This window comes from Erinaceus europaeus, chromosome 13, assembly GCF_950295315.1.
Source record: "Erinaceus europaeus chromosome 13, mEriEur2.1, whole genome shotgun sequence".
In the NCBI taxonomy this organism is placed as follows: Eukaryota; Metazoa; Chordata; class Mammalia; order Eulipotyphla; family Erinaceidae; genus Erinaceus; species Erinaceus europaeus.
The window spans coordinates 32,056,864-32,076,544 of record NC_080174.1 but is presented as its reverse complement, the minus strand read 5'-3'; the positions used below and the strand labels follow the sequence as shown (position 1 = coordinate 32,076,544).

General features: G+C 42.7%; 1 protein-coding gene, 1 non-coding gene and 1 pseudogene across 5 annotated transcripts in view; 2 read left to right on the top strand and 1 right to left on the bottom strand.

The window, feature by feature from the left end:
- CASP8AP2 (caspase 8 associated protein 2) overlaps nucleotides 1–19,681 on the top strand; it is a 142,780-nt gene that overhangs the window by 64,796 nt on the left and 58,303 nt on the right. The window contains exon 1 of one of the 4 annotated variants that reach the window (XM_007530628.3): nucleotides 9,589–9,755. The exons of 1 other annotated variant lie outside the window; for it this stretch is intronic. The gene's annotated coding sequence lies outside the window, so the exon portion shown is untranslated. Of the gene's footprint in view, nucleotides 1–9,588; nucleotides 9,756–9,784; nucleotides 9,914–19,681 lie in introns of those variants that run through there. 2 more of the 4 variants (XM_060205484.1, XM_060205485.1) reach the window with 2 other exon arrangements.
- LOC103120254 (mitochondrial import inner membrane translocase subunit TIM16-like) lies at nucleotides 1,147–1,525 on the bottom strand (annotated as a pseudogene).
- LOC132532585 (small nucleolar RNA SNORA17) lies at nucleotides 4,188–4,318 on the top strand. Its single transcript, XR_009544521.1, has one exon. It is a non-coding gene; the product is annotated as a small nucleolar RNA SNORA17 (small nucleolar RNA).

The window sequence follows — 19,681 nt, the reverse complement described above, 5'->3', positions numbered from 1 at the left end:
CTTTCCCCTAAGTAGAATCTGGGTTCTTGCACATTGTAACGTGCATTCAACCAGTTGCGCCACCACCTGGCCCCCTTAATTTTTTAATTTTTTAATTCCGAACCATGCTCAAATTTGGCTTATGGTAATGATGGGAATTAAACCTTGGACCTGAGAATCTCAGGCATGAAAAACTCTGCATAATCATTATACTGTTGCTCCATCCCTACTCCCCTTTTTTTTTCTTCAAATTTATTTATTTCCCTTTTGTTGCCCTTGTTGTTTTATTGTTGTAGTTATTATTGTTGTTGTTATTGATGTCATCATTGTTGGATAGGTCAGACAGAAATGGAGAGAAGAGGAGAAGATAAAAAAAAAAGAAGATAAAAGGAGAGAAAGATAGACACCTGCAGACCTGCTTCACCGCCTGTGAAGTGACTCCTCTGCAGGTGGGGAGCCGGGGGCTCAAACCAGGATCTTTCCACCCATGGTGATAGCACAGCAGTTGGACTTGCATGCAAAAGCTTCTGGTCACTGCACTACCAAAAGCCATAGCTGAGTAATGCTCTGTTAAAAAAATAAGTAATGGGGCGGAGGGTAGATAGCATATTGATTATGCAAAGAGACTCTCATGCCTGAGGCTCCAAAGTTCCAAATTCAATCCCCCACACCACCATAAGCCAGAGCTGAGCAATGCTCTGGTAAAAAAAATAATAAAAGAAAGAAAGAAAAAAAAAAGAAATAATATATATGTATATGCATAGATAAGAATTTCAATTTTTTTCCTAGGGTTTGATTACTTTTAAAAAAAGATTTTATTTGGGTGGTAGCACAGCGGGTTAAGTGCACATGATGCAAATCACAAGGACCAGCATAAGGGTCCCAGTTGATCCCCTGGCTCCCCACCTGCATGGGGTCCCTTCATGAGAGGTGAAGCAAGTCTGCAGATGTCTATCTTTCTCTTCCCCTCTGTCTTCCCCTCCTCTCTCCATTTCTCTCTGTCCTATCCAACAAAGACAGCAGTAACAATACTAATAACAACAAGGGCAACAAAAAGGGAAATTTTATTTATTTATTTATTTTTATTTATTAATTTATTTATTTTCCTTTGGGGGGAATGGCATTTATTAGCGAGCTATAAATTAGGGGTGGGGGTGGTAGGAGGAGCCCACTTCACATTTTGGGTTCTTTCCCTTTGTCCTCCTGGGCCTGCATCCTTAGCTCCTCGTCCAGGCGCTCCTTTGCCCGGACCACCTTTGATAGCAGGTAGAAGGAGCCACCTACTGACTTGTCGTTCACCTTGAACAGGTGTTCATAGTTCTTTTGGTTCTCCTCGGGGTTCAGCTTGGAGACATTGAGAATCTGCTGGGCCTCCTGGAGACTGAGTCCAGTGAGGTTGGAGGCGGCTGCAGACTGGTGTGTGGCGCGGCCCGGGCGTCAGCTGCTGCCCGGCTGGCTGCAAACTCCTCCAGCAGGGCGCGCGTGCAAAAGCCCTGCCCACCACCTGTGCCCCCATCATGATGACCTGGGCCAGGTACCTGACCATGACAGCCGCTCCCCGCTGTACTGACTCAAGGGGGGCCGGCGGGTCACATGTCACGAAGCTGAGGAATGCACATGTCTATTTTCCTTATCTATTGCCCTTGTTATTATAATCATTGTTGTGGTTATTATTATTGTTGTTATTAATGTTGTTGTTGCCAGATAGAACAGAGAGAAAAGGAGACAAGAGGGGAAGACAGAGATGGGGAAAGAAAGACACCTGGGCAGGGGTAGATAGCATAATGGTTATGCAAAGAGACTCTCATGCCTGAGGCTCCAAAATCCAGGTTCAATCCCCTGCACCACCATAAACCAGAGTTGAGCAGTGCTCTGGTAAAAAAAAAAAAAAGAAAGAAAGAAAGATAGACACCTGCAAACCTGCTTCACCGCTTGTAAAGCAGCCTCCCTGCTGGTGGGGAGCCGGCGGCTCAAACCGGGATCCTTACACCATTCCTGGAGTTTCACACCACGTGTACTTAACCCGCTGAGCTACAGCCCGACCTCCCTCAGCTCTGATTTATAATGGTGCTAGGCTTTGAACCTGGGACTTTTGAGCCTGAGGCATGAAAGTCTTTTAAATAATAAACGTTATGCTGTCCACCCCCCCAGCCCTAATTTCTAGGAGAACTGAGAGGATTATCTGAGAGTATAGAATAATAGAGGGGAAATGATCCATCCCTAGGAAGTTACTTTTTCGCCAAATATATATATATATATATATATATATATTTGGTGGGCTAAGAGTTTTGTCTGAGAGGTGTCAGAGTTGAGGATAGGACTTAGAAAGCTGGATAAGGGGAGTCTGGTGGTAGTGCCTCCGGTTAAATGCACGTGGCATGAAGTGCAAGGACAGGTATAAGAATCCCCACCTGCAGGGCAGTCGCTTCACAGATGGTGAAGCAGGTCTGCAGGTGTCTGTCTTTCTCTCCCCCTCTCTGTCTTCCCCTCCTCTCTCCATTTCTCTCTGTCCTATCTAACAACGACAACATCATCAACAACAATAACTACAACAACAATAAAAAAAACAACAGGGTGCTCTTTTTCCCCCGGGACTACCATGTGAGCAACATATAAGTCAGTTCTCAGTCCCCTTTCTCTCTCTTTCTTTCTTTCTTTCTTTCTTTCTTTCTTTCTTTCTTTCTTTCTTTCTCTACCTCTTTCTCTTTCCATAATACTTTGTTTTCAATAAAAGTTTAAGTTACCCGTGGTCTGGGAGGTGGTGCAGTGATAAAGCTTTGGACTCTCAAGCATGAGGTCCCGAGTTCGATCCCTGGCAGCACATGAGCCAGAGTGATGTCTGGTTCTTTCCCTCTCCTTCTGTCTTTCTCATAAATAAGTAAAAAAAAAAAAAAAAAAAAAAAAATCTTAAAAAAAAAAAAGGTTGTTACCCAAATTAAAAAAAAAGCAACAAAAGGGAATATATATATATATATATATATATATATATATATATATATATATATATACTGGATAAGGACAGAGAGAAGCTTCCAAATATGGGAGAAATATACAAATACCATTAACTGTAAACCCCATAGAACTGACTTCAGGCCCATGCGTATTCATATTTAGCATAGGAGCCTGTGTAACTTCTGCATCCCTGTCAGTCTGATCTCACTTTCCATGGTCATAGCTAGGAATATTCTAGGCTGCACTCATTTCAGGACCCATTTTCCTCAAGTGGCAGACTCCCTTTGGAGAGTGGGGTAATTTCTGCCACTATTGTTCTACATTGAGGGCAACGTCCTGTAGAGAGCCACAAGAGGGTTTATGATGTTGTTCCTGATGGAGATGACCAGTGACAGTGGAGAGAGCGATCTGTTAGAGGTCTAAGCCCATCATATCTATGTGGGAATCCCAGGATTCCCTGACTAGGCCCCCAATGATGTAGTGGCTTTGTAGTGACCAAAATGGCCATCATTAAAGTGTGCTTGTCTCTTGCCCTTATCCAGCTTTTGTAGTCCTTACTTTATCTGACACAGCTGGACCTGAAGTGATTCAGGGAAGTGAAATAGGGAGTAGGTGAGGAGGGTACCTAGGTGTAAGTAGAAAATATTTGAATAAGTACCTTATGGTGTCTCTCTCTCGTTTTTTTTTTAAAGATTTTATTTATTTATTAAGGAGAAAGTAGAGAGAGAGAGAAAGAGCCAGACATCACTCTGGCACATGTGCTGCCAGGGATTGAATTCAGGACCTCGTGCTTGACAGTCCAACACCACTCTTTTTTTTTTTTTTTTTTTTTTTAGATCTTCCTACTTGCTTGCTGTACTTATTGAGTTACTGTAGACCATTGCACCCTTTTACTTTAAGGTATATATATTTCACCCCAACTTATGGACACATGTGCACATGTGCCTTATCTCATGGGCCCTGGTCTATTTCCAGGTTCTGTAACTTTGTTAGGAATTACACTACCTGAAATGGAAATAAGGAGTCCTATGAGTTAGGAAATGTCTCACTGGAGTATTGAAGCTGAAGGGTTGACATTGCATGCCTGGCATCTCTGGACACAGTCCAAAGTGGAAGATGTGCACTGGTTGCATTGATTTGGTTGATATCAGCAGTTGCAGTATCAAGTGGTATGGATCAAGAGAAGCATGAAGGAAAATGAGCAAAGCCCTAGAGGTTCCAAGACTGACAGAAATACGGGTTTATAAAGAATGAGACCTGCTCCTAGAGGCTTTACAGATGTGACTGCTGTGTCACAAGTGTGTCATTAGGTGGCAGAGAGAAGAGAGGCTTGTCTACGTCCACTACTCTGACCTGTGAGCCACTGGGTGATTGACAGTCTGACACTCAACACAGCACCCCTGTCTGTTACTGTGTGTTTATTGGCGACCTGAATCCTGTTGTGTAAAAAAGCTCTTATTCTTCCTTAGTTCCTGCCTGCCCTCAAATTTTGAGGTGACCCTGTGACCTGAAGACTGGTGTTCATCCTTGTTGGATGAAGAGTGGTGGCCCACCATTCAAGGGGAAGGTGACTGTTAGACTGTGACAGTGACCTTATGGAATGTCTGACCTCTGTCCAAGCCCAGGTTACCAACCAGCCCAGCATCCAGAGGTGGTGTTGGTACATCATCTGAGAGATCTGACCACCAAATGATGCAATGACCTTACCAGACAGACCAGTACACCATCCTCAACCTTGTAGCAGATGCCAAGAGACCAGGAAAATGCTGGAAGGCTACTCTGCATCCTCCAGAGAGGCATTCACACAAATCATGGGGATCCACAGCTGATCAAGCTCAGGGCCTCACAGTACCCCACTGCTCTCCTAGTTCATGAATTTGGGGGGGGGGGTGTATTTGGTCCCCAAAAGTAAAATTAAAGGAACTTTGTAAAAATTGAAAATAAATTCCTGACTTGTATGAAAAAAAAAAAAAAGAATGAGGAAGCAGGTGGTGGTAGGTAGCACAATGGTTATGCAAATAGATTCCATGCCTGAGGCTCCAAAGTCACAGGTTCTTTCCCTGCATCACCATAAGCCAGAGCTGAGCAGTGCTCTGGTTAAAAAAAAAAAAATGCATGTACAAACTATTGTATTTACTGTTGAATGTAAAACATTAGTCCACCAATAAAGAAATTAAAAAATAAATAAATAAATATGGTGAGGCCATCTCTTAAAAAAAAAAAAAAAAAGAATGAAGCCCAAGTCCCCACCTGCAGGAGGAAAGCTTCAGAAGTGGTGGTGAAGCAGGACTGCAGGTGTCTCTCTTTTTCTCTATCTTCCCCTTTCCTCTCGATTTCTGGCTGTCTCTATCCAATAAATAAAGATAATAGTAAAAAAAAAAAAAGAAATGTTTTTAAAAAAAGAATGAGGAAAGGTTCCTTGCTGTCTTATATTTAAGAAGGCAGTAGAGGGGGCCAGGTGGTGGTGCACTTGGTTGAGAGCACATGTTAAAATGCACAAGTACCCAGGTTCAAGCCCCTGGTCCCCACCTGCAGGGGGAAAGCTTTGCAAGTGGTGAAGCAGGGCTTCAGGTGTCTCTCTGTCTCTCTCTATTTCTCTTCCTCTTCCCCTTCCCTCTCAATTTCTGGCTGTCTCTATCTGATAAATAAAGAAAATTTTAAAAAGAAGGCAGAAGACTGTAATTATTATTATTTAATTTTAAATATTTATTCGTTTTCCCTTTTGTTTCCCTTTTTTACTGTTGTAGTTATTATTGTTGTTATTGATGTCGTCGTTGTTAGATAGGACAGAGAGAAATGGAGAGAGGAGGGGAAGACAGAGACGGGGAGAGAAAGATAGACACCACACCTGTACACTTGCTTCACTGCCTGTGAAGAGATTCCCCTACAGGTGGGGAGCCAGGGGCTGTAACTGGGATCCTTCCGCCAGTCCTTGTGCTTTGCGCCCTGTGCCATGTGCGCTTAACCTGCTGCACTACCCCTGGACTCCCAATAGGAGACAATATTAACACCATCCCCACCACCAAAGATCTGTGTCCCTATCCCCACCCCTCTACAGTGGAGTTGAAAAACTTACACTTCCCCAACCTACCCCCAGAGTTTTTTAGTTTGGTGCAATACACCAAATTCTGTTAAATTCTGATTTGCATTTCCCTTTCTGTTCTTCTTTCCCAGCTTCTGTTTTTGAGTGGGATCATCCCATACTCATCTTTGTCTTTTCTTTCTGGCTTATCTCACTTAACATAATTCCTTCCTGCTTCATCCAAGATGGGTTGAAGGTAGATTCATTATTCTTTTTTTATTTATTTTTTTAATTTACTTTTAAAAAATTTTTGTTTATTTATTTTTCCTTTTGTTACCCTTGTTTGTATTGTTGTAGTTATTATTGTTGTCGTGATTGTTAGATAGGACAGAGAGAAATGGAAAGAGAAAGGGAAGACAGAGAGGGGGAGAGAAAGACACCTGCAGACTTGCTTCACCGCCTGTGAAACGACTCCCCTGCAGGTGGGGAACTGGGGACTGGAACTGGGATCCTTGCACCGGTCTCTGCGCTTCACGCCAAGTGTACTTAACCCGCTGTGCTACCGGCCCAACTCCCTATTTTTTAAAATATTTATTTATTTTCCCTTTTGTTGCCCTTGATTTTTATTGTTGTTGTAGTTATTATTGATGTTGTTGTTAAATAGGACAGAGAGAAATGGAAAGAGAAAGGGAAGACAGAGAGGGGGAGAGAAAGACACCTGTAGACCAGCTTCACTGCTTGTGAAGCAACTCCCCTACAGGTAGGGAGCCGGGGCTCCATTCTGGGTCCTTGTGCTTTGTTCCACATGCGCTTAACCTGCTGTGCTACTGCATGACTCCGGATTCATTATTCTTAATAGCTGAGTAGTATTCCATTAAGTATATATACCACAACTTTCTCAGCCACTCATCTGTTATTGGGCACCTGGGTTGCTTCTAGCTTTTGGCTATAAACACACGTGTACACATATCTTTTTGGATATCCTTAGGAGAGGAATTACTGGGTCATACGAAAGGCCCATTTCTAGCCTTGTGAGGGTTCTCCAGACTGCTCTCCACAGGTATTGGACCAATTGGCATTCCCACTACCAGTGCAGGAGGGTTCATTTGTCCCCACAACCTCTCCAGCATTTGTTGCTATTGTTTCTGATATATGAGATTCTCACAGGGGTGAGGTGGTATCTCACTGTTGTCTTTATTTGCATTTTTCTGACAATCAGTGACTTGGAACAATTTTTCATGTCTGTTGGCCTTTTGTATCTCTTCTGTAGTGAATATTATGTTTATATCTTCTACCCACTTTTGAATTAGGTCATTTGCTTTTTTATTGCTAAGTTTGGTGAGCTCTTTATATATTTTGGTTATTAGCCTCTTGTCTGATATATGGCATATAAAGATCTTCTCCCAGTTTGTGAGGAGACTCTTTGTTTGAGTGATGGTTTCCTTTGCTGTGCAGAAGCTTTGCAATTTGATATAGTCCCACTGGTTTATTTTTGTTTTAGTCTTTCTTGCAATTGGGTTTGTATCATCAAAGATGCCCTTGATATTTAGATGGGAAAGAGTTCTACCAGTATTTTCCTCTATATATTTAGTAGTTTCTGGTCTAACATCCAGGTCCTTGATCCATTTGGATTTTACTTTTATTTTTTATTTATTTATATATTTATTTAGTTATTCACTTTTGTTGCCCTTGTTGTTTTACTGTAGTTATTATTGTTGTTGTTTTTGTTATTTTTTCTTAATTTTGGTAGAGACAGAGAGAAATGGAGAGAAAAGAGAGATAGAGAGACACCTGTGTATGAGTGAAATCATCCCATATTCATCCTTCTCTTTCTGGCTGATCTCACTTAACATGATTCATTCAAATTCCATCCAAGATGAGGTGAGGAAGGTGAATTCACAATTTTTTGTTTTTAAACCAGAGCACTGATCAGCTCTGGCTTACGGTGATGCAGGGGATTGAACCTGGGACTTTGAAGCCTCAGGCACGACAGTCCTGTTTGCATAACCATTATGCTATCTACCCCTGCCCGAATTCACCATTTTTTAAAAAGTTTATTTTCCCTTTTGTTGCCCTTGTTGTTTTTTATTGTTGTTGTAGTTATTATTGTTGTTGTTATTGATGTTGTTGTTAGATAGGACAGAGATAAATGGAGCGAGGAGGGGAAGACAGAGGGGGGAGAGAAAGATAGACACCTGCAGATCTGCTTCACCACCTGTGAAGCGACTTCCCTGCAGCTGGGGAGCCGAGGGCTTGAACCTGGATCCTTACGCTGGTCCTTGCGCTTCACGCTAAGTGCGCTTAACCCGCTGTGTTACCCACTACCAAATTCACCATTTTAAATAGCTGGGTAGTATTCCATTGTATATATAGACCACAACTTGCTCAGCCATTCATCTGTTGTTGGACACCTGGGTTGGCAATTACAAATTGTGCTGCTAATACACAAATCTTTTTGGATGGGTTGGTTTCATTCATTGGGATATATACCCAGAAGAGCAATTGCAAGATCATAGGGAAGGGCCACTTTTAGCCTTCTGAGAGTTCTCCACAGGGGTTGGACCAATTGACATTCCCACCAGCAGTGCAGGAGGGTTCCTTTCTTCCCACAACCTCTCCAGCATTTGTTGCTGCTACTGTTTTTTTTTAAAATTTTATCTTTGTTATTAATTTGTTATTTTTTGTCTTTATTTATTTGGATAGAGACAGTCAGAAATTGAGAGGGAAGGGAGGGATAGAGAGGCAGAGACACCTGCAGCACTGCTTCACCACTCATGAAGTTTTCCCCCTGCAGGTGGGGACCAGGGGCTCCAACCTGGGTCCTTGCACGCAGTAACATGTGCGCTCAACCAGGTGTGCCACCACCTGGCCCTACTGCTTGTTTTTTTGACGTATGACATTCTCACAGGAGTGGTATCTCATTGTTGTCTTTATTTTGGAGCATATTTTTCATGTTTACTGGCCTTTTGGCTCTCTTCTATCCTGTCCCCATTTTGGGGTGGGGTAATTTTACCCCCTTCTTCACTTCATTTTTGTTGTTGTTGTTGTTATTGATGAGTTTGGTGAGCTCTTTTATTTGTATTATATACAAATATTATTAGCATCTTGTATTATATACAAATATTATTAGCCTCTTGTCTGATGTATGGCAGATCTTATCCTGTTTCTGTAAGGAGTATCTTGTTTGGGTGTTGGTTTCTTTCTTTCTTTTTTTTTAATCAGTGCACTGCTCAGCTCTGGTTTATGGTGGTGCGGGGGATTGAACCTGGGACATTGAAGCCTCAGGCATGAAAGTCTCTTTGCATAACCATATGTTGTCTACCCCGCACCAAGAGCGGTGGCTTCTTTTGCTGTGCAGAAGAACTAAATGAAGGAGACTCAGGCATGAAAGTCTCTTTGTATAACTATTAAACTGCCTACCCCCATCCCCTCACATTCCTTTTACTATACTTTCCCTTTCACTAGGTACATCTGCTCCGGCAAAGTCTCGCCCCTTCCGTCAAAAGTCCCACCCTTTCCGTGAGAAAGACCCACCCTTTTCCTTCCGCAGCTCAGGCTCCGCCCCTTTTCTTAAACCCAGCTGAAGACTGCGGGAATTTGGCGCCAACTGTGTGTTTTTTAGTCCCCCACCCTAAGGCGGGAACTACTTATGTGCGCCGGAACGTGCTTTGCGTCTCATCTAATTGGCTGTAGGCGTTCAGTCCCGCCTCCGCGTTCCTATTGTGTTGTGGTATTGGTGGAGATGCCTGAGAGCCCTCGGTGTCCAGAAGCAACCCGGGCTAGTTTGGGCCAGGCCGGGCGGGTAAGTGTTGCGGTGGTCTAGTCCGGGTGGGACTGTTGGTATAGAGGCTGCACGATCAGTGGTTCTGGACCGAGACCAGTGAACCCCCGGGAGTCAACGATTCAAACAGAGCGACTGAGTCCGGAGTCCGCGGTCGTGTCCGACCTCCGGGCCCGCAGGTAGTAGCATTCCCCGCACCCTTGGGTGCAGCCTGCGGGCTCGTGCTCGGTGTCTTCTCTGCTGTTCCGAGGGGCCCGGCGAAGGTTGAGGCGTGCAGACGGAGGATTTGCTCTTTCGACCGCCCCTCCCCCTCAAAACCAATCTTCTTGGGATGAACTTTGAACGCTTTCGTATGGTATTCTATAGAGGAATGGCATTTGATTTATTATTGTCATTATTATTACTTTTTGTTCTTGTGCACTAAACGAACGTTTTGGTGGCCCTTCTGTGCAGGGAATTTGTAGATCTTGATTTCCATAGCACCTAGAACCAGAGCCTTCCCCTGCTCCGCATACAGCATTCGCAGAATCTCGTGTGGGCGCTTCAGAGATCAAGTGGGCTTGGGGTTCTTTTTCCTGGTTTTCTTCCTATTCCTGTAGCTATGCTTCAAACCCATGGCCTTCCTCCAGGCCCTTTCCCCATCCCTCAGAACCCCTTTCAGAGTTAAGACTTACTCCTCTCCCTGCCTCCCTCATAGCCATTTTTATGTAAGAGACCCCTTCCAACAATGATTTCTTAATACTCTTTTTCTCTAATGGATCCTCTTGATCTTGTCATCTGGCTTTAAAGGTAACTGGGGTCCTAAATGCCAGGACTGCCACTTCACAGTTCTGTGACTTTAAAGCCATTTCCGTGTTGTCTACAATTAGTTAATTGACTATATCTGTTCCCTCAGCAGTAAAACGGAAAAGATTAGTATACACCTTATAGGACTTGTTTTTCTGTCTCTACAAATGCCTTTTATTTCCTTAAAAGATTTAAAAGAAAACTGTAGATTCTTTTTTAGGATATCCTGTTACAACAGGCTAGGTGCTCCTCTGCGTTTCCTCAGCATCTATCCATTGTCCCTTAAAAGTGCTCTCAACCTGTTCATCATGGCCCTCAACATTTTATGAGTAGGTACAACCTTCCTGTTAGTAATAACTCATGATGGGAGTCGGTTTGTAGCGCAGTGGGTTAAGCGCAAGTGGCGCAAAGTGCAAGGACAGGCATAAGGATCCCTGTTCAGTCCCCCGGCTCCCCACCTGCAGGGGAGTCACTTCACAGGCGGTGAAATAGGTCTGCAGGTGTCTGTCCTTCTCTCCCCATCTGTGTCTCCCCTCCTCTCTCCATTTCTCTCTGTCCTATCCAATAACAACTACAAGGGCAATAAAAGGTGATAAATAAATAAATATTTAAAAAAATAACTCATAATGTGTGTATGAATTTATTCACTAAACTACTTTAAAAATATTTATTCTCTTTTGTTGCCCTTGTTTTTTATTGTTGTAGTTATTGTTGTTATTGATGTCGTTGTTAGGACAGAGAAATGGAGAGAGGAGGGGGAGACGGGGAGAGAAAGATAGACACCTGCAGACCTGCTTCACCGCTTGTGAAGCGACTCCCCTGCTGGTGGGGGAGCCGGGGGGCTGGAACCAGGATTCTTAAGCCGGTCATTGCCCTTTGCGCCATCTGTGATCATTGCCCTTTGCGCCATCTGCACTTAACCCACTGTGCTACCGCCCGACTCCCACTTAACTACTTTTGCTGTGAAGGCCAGAGCACCATTCCACCATTTGTAATGTTCTTCTTTTTTTTATCTTGTTTTTATGCTGTGCTGCCACAACCTTATATATGCAAGGCATATACTCCACCTTTTCAACAACTAAATTATTACTTAATGAGATTCATTTGGGGGAAGGTGAATGTAAACATGAAAATTTCAGCCCCTCTTCCTAAAAAATTATGATACTTTATCCTCTCCCTCTACTGTTTCTTGTCTTTGGTGTTACCTACCCCTGTTTCCAGCTATCTATTAGACATCTACACCTGCATATCTTACAGAAAATTCAGCATGTCTTCTTTGGTTCTCCATTTTATTTAAAAGCATGACTACCTAGTTATCAAGGCCAAGAAAGTAAGAATTATCTTTAACATTGGAATTTCATTAATTCACCAACTTAAAAAAAAATTTTTTTTTTAATTACCGACCAACTTGCCAGGCCCTGTGCTGAGAACTGGGATACAATGGTGGATAGAGCAAAGCCATTCTTGGTCTTCACAAGATTTACAGTCCAGTAGGTGAGGTAGATATTTCTATAGGGTGGTCCAGCAGGTAGCACAGTGCACTCTCAAGCATGAGGTCCTGAGTTCAGTCCCTGGCAGCACACATACCAGAGTGATGTCTGGTTCTTCTGTTCTTCCTCTCTCTCTCTCTCTCTCCTATCTTTCTCATTAGTAAATAAATAAAATCTTTAAAAAAAAAGATATTTCTATAGGAATCCCACAAAAATGTTACCATACACTGAATATATACCATGTAGAGAAAGAACACAGTAATATAAGAATTGTTATTTTTTTAAAGATTTTATTTATTAATGAGATAGGAGAAGAGAAAGAGCCAGATATCACTCTGGTACATGTGCTGCCAGGGATTGAACTGGAGACCTAATGCTTGAGAGTCTTAATGCCCCATCCACTGTGCCACCTCCCAGACCACAAGAATTGTTTTTAAAATTTATTTATTTATGAGCGGGAGAGTGAGCAAGGAACATTACTCAAGTACATGCAATGCCAGGAATCAAATTCGGGAACTCATGTTCCTAAGACCAATGCTTTAGCCACTGTGCCACCTTCTATGCCACAATATGAAAGTATATAGCAAAAGACCTGACTTGGTAAGGTAGCTAGGGAAGGCTGAAATATTAAGCCAACTATCAAAGATGATAGAACATTGCTTACTTTCTGCAGAGGACCTTTGGTGTTGCTGGTTGGGGGAATAAACAGCAAATTCAGGGGTCTGAAAAGAAAGTGACAGAGTAGAGTCTTGGGAAGTGGGAGAGAATGACACAGACTAACACCAGTAAGCAGAAGTTACTCAGGTGTTTGTAAGCAGGATTCTGACAATTTGTTTAACTTTATGCCAGTTGAAAGCACTGAGTTTGTTTTCCTTTAATCTTTATTATTATTATTGGATAGAGACAAATTGAAAGGAGAAGGGGAGATAGGGAAAGAGGCAGAAAGAAAACTGCAGCCCTACTTCACCACTTGTGAAGCTTTCCTCTTGCAGGTGGGGACCAGGGGATTGAACCCAGGTCTTTGTGAACTGTAATGTGCATGCTTAACCATATGCACCACCACCAGGCCCCCTAGCGCTGAAGTTTTTAGGCAGAGACTAAGTCATAATCAAATTTAGATTTGTTTTATTGATTTATTCAGTATTGAGAACACTGCACAATTTGGGCTATTGGTGTGGGTCAAGTACCTTTTTTTTGTTAGTGACATTGATTTACAAAATTATTGGGGGTCAGGAGGTAGCTCAGCAGGTTAAGCGCATGTGGCGCAAAGCACAAGGACCAGCATAAAGATCCCAGCTTGAGCCCCTGGCTCCCCACCTGCAGGGGAGTCGCTTCACAGGCGGTGAAGCAGGTCTGCAGGTGTCTGTCTTTCTCTCCCCCCTCTGTCTTCCCCATCTCTCTCCATTTCTCTCTGTCCTGTCCAACAATGAATGACATCAGCAACAATAATGACCACAACAAGGTTACAACAACAAGGGCAGCAAAAGGGGGAAAAAATAGCCTCCAGGAGTAGTGGATTCATGGTGCAGGCACTGAGCCCCAGCAATAACCCTGGAGGCAAAACAACAACAAAAAATTATAAGATAATGGGTATAATTCTGCACTGTAACCATCACCAGAGTTCTGTTTCCCCATTCCCTCCATTGGAAGCTACAGTAGTTCTCCCAAGGTTGCAGATATGAATTGACTATTTCTATAGCTATCTATCTATATTTATATATATTTGCCCTTTTTGTTTTTTCCTACGGTCCTGCCCTGTCTTCCAAGTCATGCCCACACCTATTACTACTTCCAAATGTCCTTTTCCTTTACTGATGGAGTTGGAGTTCAGAGCCCTCTGATCATCTTCCTCTATCATTTCTCCCAATCTGGGAACATGGACCAAAATTCTTTTTCTTCTTTATTTATTTTCCCTTTTGTTGCCCTTGTTGTTTTATTGTTGCTATAGTTATTATTATTGTTCTTGATATCGTCACTGTTGGATAGGACAGAGAGAAATAGAGAAAGGAGGGGAAGACAGAGGGGGAGAGAAAGATAGACACCTGCAGATCTGCTTCACCGTCTGTGAAGTGACTCCCCGGCAGGTGGGGAGCCGGGGGCTTGAACTGGGATCCTTATGCTGGTCCTTGCGTTTGGTGCCACCTACACTTAACCCGCTGCGCTGCCATCCGTCTCCCTTTTTCTTTCTTTTTTACCAGAGCACTGCTCAGCTCTGGCTTATGGTGGTGCAGGGGATTGAACCTGGGACTTTAGAGCCTCAGATTGGGCCCTCCTCAATCGCTATCGAACAGGCCATGGCCGGTGCGCCGCTATGTTCCATCACTGGGGAGCCAGAGACGACCTGAACTGCCCCTGCGGCTACAGACAGACTATGACCCACATAGTCAACGACTGCCACCTCTCCAGATTCAAAGGAGGTCTCGAAACTTTACATCAGGCTCAACCTGATGCTGTTGACTGGCTACGGAAGAAGGGCAAACGGTAGAAGAAGAGCCTCAGACATGAGAGTCTTTTGGCATAACCATTATGCTATCTACCCCCACCCTCTTTTTAAAAATTTTTTTATTATCTTTATTTTATTTACTGGATAGAGACAACCAGAAATCGAGAGGGAAAGGGATGATAAGGAGAGACAGAGAGACACCTGCAACACTGCTTCACCTCTTGCAAAGCATTCCCCTTGCAGGTAGGGACTGGGGGCTCGAACCTGGGTCCTTGTGCACTCTAACATGCATTCAACCAGGTGTGTGACCACTGGGCCCCTTCTTTTCTTTCTTTTTTCAGTTATGGTTTATGGTGGTGTAGGGGTAGGGGACTAGTGGGGAGAATTGAACCTGAGACTTTGGAGCCTCAGGCATGAGAATCTTTTTGGCTTCTGTAATTGCATGGGAATTTTGGCTTCTGTAATTGCTTCTATGCTGGACATGGGCATTGGCAGTCTGTTTCTATCTTTCCCTAGTGAAGTAGGGCTTTGGAGAAGTGAGACTTTGGGACACATTGGTGAGGTGGTCTGCCCAGGGAAGTCAGGATGGAGTCATAGTAACATCAACAATTTGATTGATACAAAGCAGGCCAAATTGTTTAAGAAACAGGAATCCAAAGGTAGGAACAGAGCAGATGAAATTAGGAGTCTTTGGGTGGGAAGAAGCTAGGAAGTCTATTTTAGGTATGTTCCAAGTGGCCCATGACTTTCGTAGTTTTTGCTTGAGTATGACAACTAACATGGAGGTAGTCTAAAAATGTTTTCTGGCAAGATGATATTCAGAGTTAAGAGTAGGGTTAGGGGGGAGTTGGGTGGGTTAAGCTCACGTGGCGCAAAGCCAAGGACCCGTGTAAGGATCCCGGTTCAAGCCCCCAGCTCCCCACATACAGGGGAGTCGCTTCACAGGCGGTGAAGCAGGTCTGCCTATCTTTCTCTCCCCCTCTCTATCTTCCCCTCCTCTCCCCATTTCTCTCTGTCCTATCTAACAATGATGACATCACTAACAATAATAACTACAACAATAAAAAACAATAAGGGCAACAAAAGGGAAAATAAATATAAAAAAATTAAAAAAAAAGAGTAGGGTTAGAGGGAGGTCGGGCAGTAGTACAGTGACGTGAAGCACATTTGACGTGAAGTGCAAGGACCGGCCAAAGGATCCCTGTTTGAGCCCCCGGCTCTCCACTTACAGGGAGGTCGTTTCACAAGCAATAAAGTAGGTCTGTAGGTGTCTATTTTTGTCTTCCCCTCTCTCTTCCCCTCCTCTCTCAATTTCTCTCTGTCCTGACAACGATAGCAACAAAAACCATAATAACCACAAGAATGATAAAACAAGGGCAACAAAAGGGGAAAAAAAATTACATCTATGAGCAGAGGATTCATAGTGCAGGCAATAATCCTAGATGCAAAAAAACCAAAAAAGAGTAAGGCTAGAAAGTTGAATTAGGACAGAGAGTAGCTCCCAAACTTGAAGCAAATCTGTGAATAAAATTTACTATTTACCCCATCAACCTGACCCAGGGCCCAGATATATTCATATTTAGCACAGGAGCCTGTGTAACCTCTGAATCCCTGTTGGTCTGAGCTCGCAGTTCATGGTCACAGTTGGGAACATTCTAGGCTGCATTTATTTCAGGACCTGGCTTCCTCAAATGCCAGTGTACGATGACCTAGCCTCTTTTTGGAGAGAGTGGCAATTTCAACCATTGCTACTTTATAGGGAGGACAAGTTCCTGGAGTGGTGCATGAGAGGGCTTGTGATAATGTTCCTGGTGTAAGGGACCTAGTGATGGTAGAGAGAAGGATCTTAAAGGTCTAGGCCTATTATATCTATGTAGGAATCCCTACTAGAGCCCCAGATGATGGGGTGACCTGGTATTGACCAAAAAGGCCGTGAGCCATTTTCTTGCCTTTATCCAGCTTTTGTAGTCTTTTCTTTATCTGACAAGCTTGGACTTTCTCCCAGTTCTTATAAAGTATTGAGTGTCATTTGTTGTATCCAAACCAGTATTAGGTTTATGGGGTTTGCCTTTTTTGGGGCCCTTCTACTAGATTGCCAAGCTTATTTAGTCTAAGTATAATTGATTGGAGTATTTGATACCCTCTTTAGGCCCTTTTACTAGGATCCCAGGTTTATTAGGTTTAGACCTTGGGACTAACCACGGAGGGCTATTAAGCACTTTTACTTTGAGTTATATAATTGCCTCTTACAATGTACAAGTATACCCAGTACCCTAGGCTCTACCCTGTATCTGGAGACAATACGCAGTAACAAGTCAGTAGCTGCATAATGTGATATGGCAACACTGGTAGCATTGATGTAGTTCACAGAGACAGTATGACAGTAAAGAATCAGATAGAAGAAACATCAGAAAATATGGGAGTAGTCCTAATGTTTCAAGACTAGGAGAAATAAGGATTGTAAAGAGAATGGGAAGGTCCTTGCATGTTAGTTTATTGCTCTGGGTCTGTTTTGTCACTAGATAGAGAGGGAGGCATCTTCATCCTATCCTGTTCAAATTATATTTACACTCTGTTTCAACAATGACGACATCAATAATAACTACAACAATGAAAACAACAAGGGCAACAAAAGGGAATAAATATTTTAAAAAAGGATTTAAAAAAAAGAAAAATAGGAGGGGGCAAGGGTAGATAGCATAATGGTTATACAAAGAGACTCTCATTACTGAGGCTCCAAAGTCCAAGGTTCAATCCCCCACACTACCATAAGCCAGAGCTGAGCAGTGCTCTGGTTAAAAAAAAAAACAAAAAAGGGGGAGTCTGTTTCAAAATGGATAGCATATGACTCATCACCCTGGAAATTACCTTTTATAAACCACCAAAAGTCAGTTTTTCTTTTTTCTTTTTATATTATCTTTATTTTATTTTATTTTTTAAATTTCTTTATTGGGGAATTAATGTTTTACATTTAACAGTAAATACAATACATGCACAACATTTCCCAGTTTTCCACACAACAATACATTTATTTATTTTTTAAGGATTTTATTTACTTATTAATGAGAAAGGAGGAGAGAGAAAGAACCAGACATCACTCTGGCACATGTGCTGCCAGGGATCGAACTCAGGATCTCATGCTTGAGAGTCCAAAGCTTTATCACTGTGCCACCTCCTGGACCACTATCTTTATTTGTTTATTGGATAGAGACAGCTAGAAATCAAAAGGGAAGAAGGTGATAGGGAGAGAGGCAGAGAGACACCTGCAGCACTGCTTCACCACTGCAAAGCTTTCCCTCTGCAGGTGGGGTTCAGGGACTTAAACCTGGGTCCTTGTCCATGGTAACATACATGCTCAACCAGGTGCGTCACCACCCAGCCTTCCAAAAGTCAGTTTTCAAGCTCACTGCTAGATGTAGGCACAAATCCATGCAGATTGATGAAATGCCTTATAAGGATGTGATATGTTGATCTCAGAAAAAAGTATCTTTTTGCCTTCTGGATTGAGGACCATGAAGTATGCCTACATTAGACTTGTGCTTTACTGCTCTTGGCTGACTTTTTCAGATAAAAAGATAACAAGGAGAGAAGGAAAGATACTAAGAAAGATCCCTCAGTGTGGTTTGGGCTAGACTGAAACCTGGGTCATGCACAGGAGAAAGCAGCCACTCTCCAATCTTATATTTTAACTCCTCTGGGTATTTTTGATGCATACTTATATTTAAGAACAAGATTAGAAAGCAAATAATTGCAGTAGAGTTTGCTAAACTGTCTTCAGTGATCTAATAAAGGGATGGGAATTAAATACATCTATAGTAGTTCACACTTATTAGCTCAGTTTGGGAAAGGATGAGCAGTTCAGGCAAAGAAAAAAGTGACTAAGATGTGAAACTAATGTACATGATAGATTTTGGAAACTGCAGATACCAACATTTCTACTATTGCGTTACATATAGACATTCCTTAGAAAACCTCTAATCAAAAAAAAAAAAAAAGAAAAGAAAAGAAAACCTCTAATCTCTGCAAAATTACTCACCATCATGGTATTTGTGGGGAAAATAGTGACAGAATACTCATTCAAAGTTTATCCACTATTTAGAAAGAGAAAACTAGTGGGTCTGGGAGGTAGTGCAGTAGATAAAGCTTTGGCCTTTCAAGCATGAGGATCTGAGTTCAATCCCCTGCAGCAGATGTACCAGCGATGCCTGGTTCCTTCTCTCTTCCCCTTCCCTCCCCTTCTCTCTCTCTCTCTCTCTCCCCCATCTTCTTCATGAGTAAATAAATAAAATCCTTTTTTTTTAACAGCATATCTTTTTCTTTCTTTCTTTTTTTTGAATTTATTTATTTATTCATGAGAAAGATAGGAGGAGAGAAAGAACCAGCCATCGCTCTGGTACATGTGCTCCTGGGGCTTGAACTCAGGACCTCATGCTTGAGAGTCTAGTGTCTTAGCCACTACGCCACCTCCTGGACCACAAAATCTTTTTTTAATTTTTTAAATTTATTTTATTCAACTTTTGTTGCCCTTGTTGTTTCATTGTTGTAGTTATTGATGTCATCGTTGTTGGATAGGACAGAGAGAAATGGAGAGAGGAGGGGAAGACAGAGAGGGGGAGAGAAAGATGACACCTGCAGATCTGCTTCACCGCCTGTGAAGTGACTCCCCTGCAGGTGGGGAGCTGGGGGCTCGAACCGGGAACCTTACGCTGGTCCTTGCACTTTGCGCCACCTGCGCTTAACCCGCTGTGCTACAGCCCGACTCCCCACAAAATCTTTTAAAAGAGAGAGTGAGCGTGAAACTATGGTGTTGGTCTGGCATATATGATACCAGGAATTGAACTTGGGACTTAACACATACAAGTCCTGCATTGTACACTGTACCACCTCCCATTTTTTTCTTTTTTCTTTTTTTTAAATTTTTTAAAAATTTATTTTATTTATTCCCGTTTGTTGCCCTTGTTTTTTTGTTATAGTTATTGTTGTTGTTGGATAGGACAGAGAGAAATCAAGAGAGATGGGGAGACAGAGGAGGAGAGAAAGATAGACACACTGCTTGTGAAGCGACCCCCTTGCAGGTGGCAGCTGGGTGCTTGAACCGGGATCCTTAGGCCGGTCATTGCGCTTTGCACCACGTATGCTTAACCCACTGTGCTACCACCCGACTCCCCCTTTTTTTTTTTTTTTTTTTTTAACCAGAGCACTGCTCAGCTCTGGCTTATGGTAGTGTG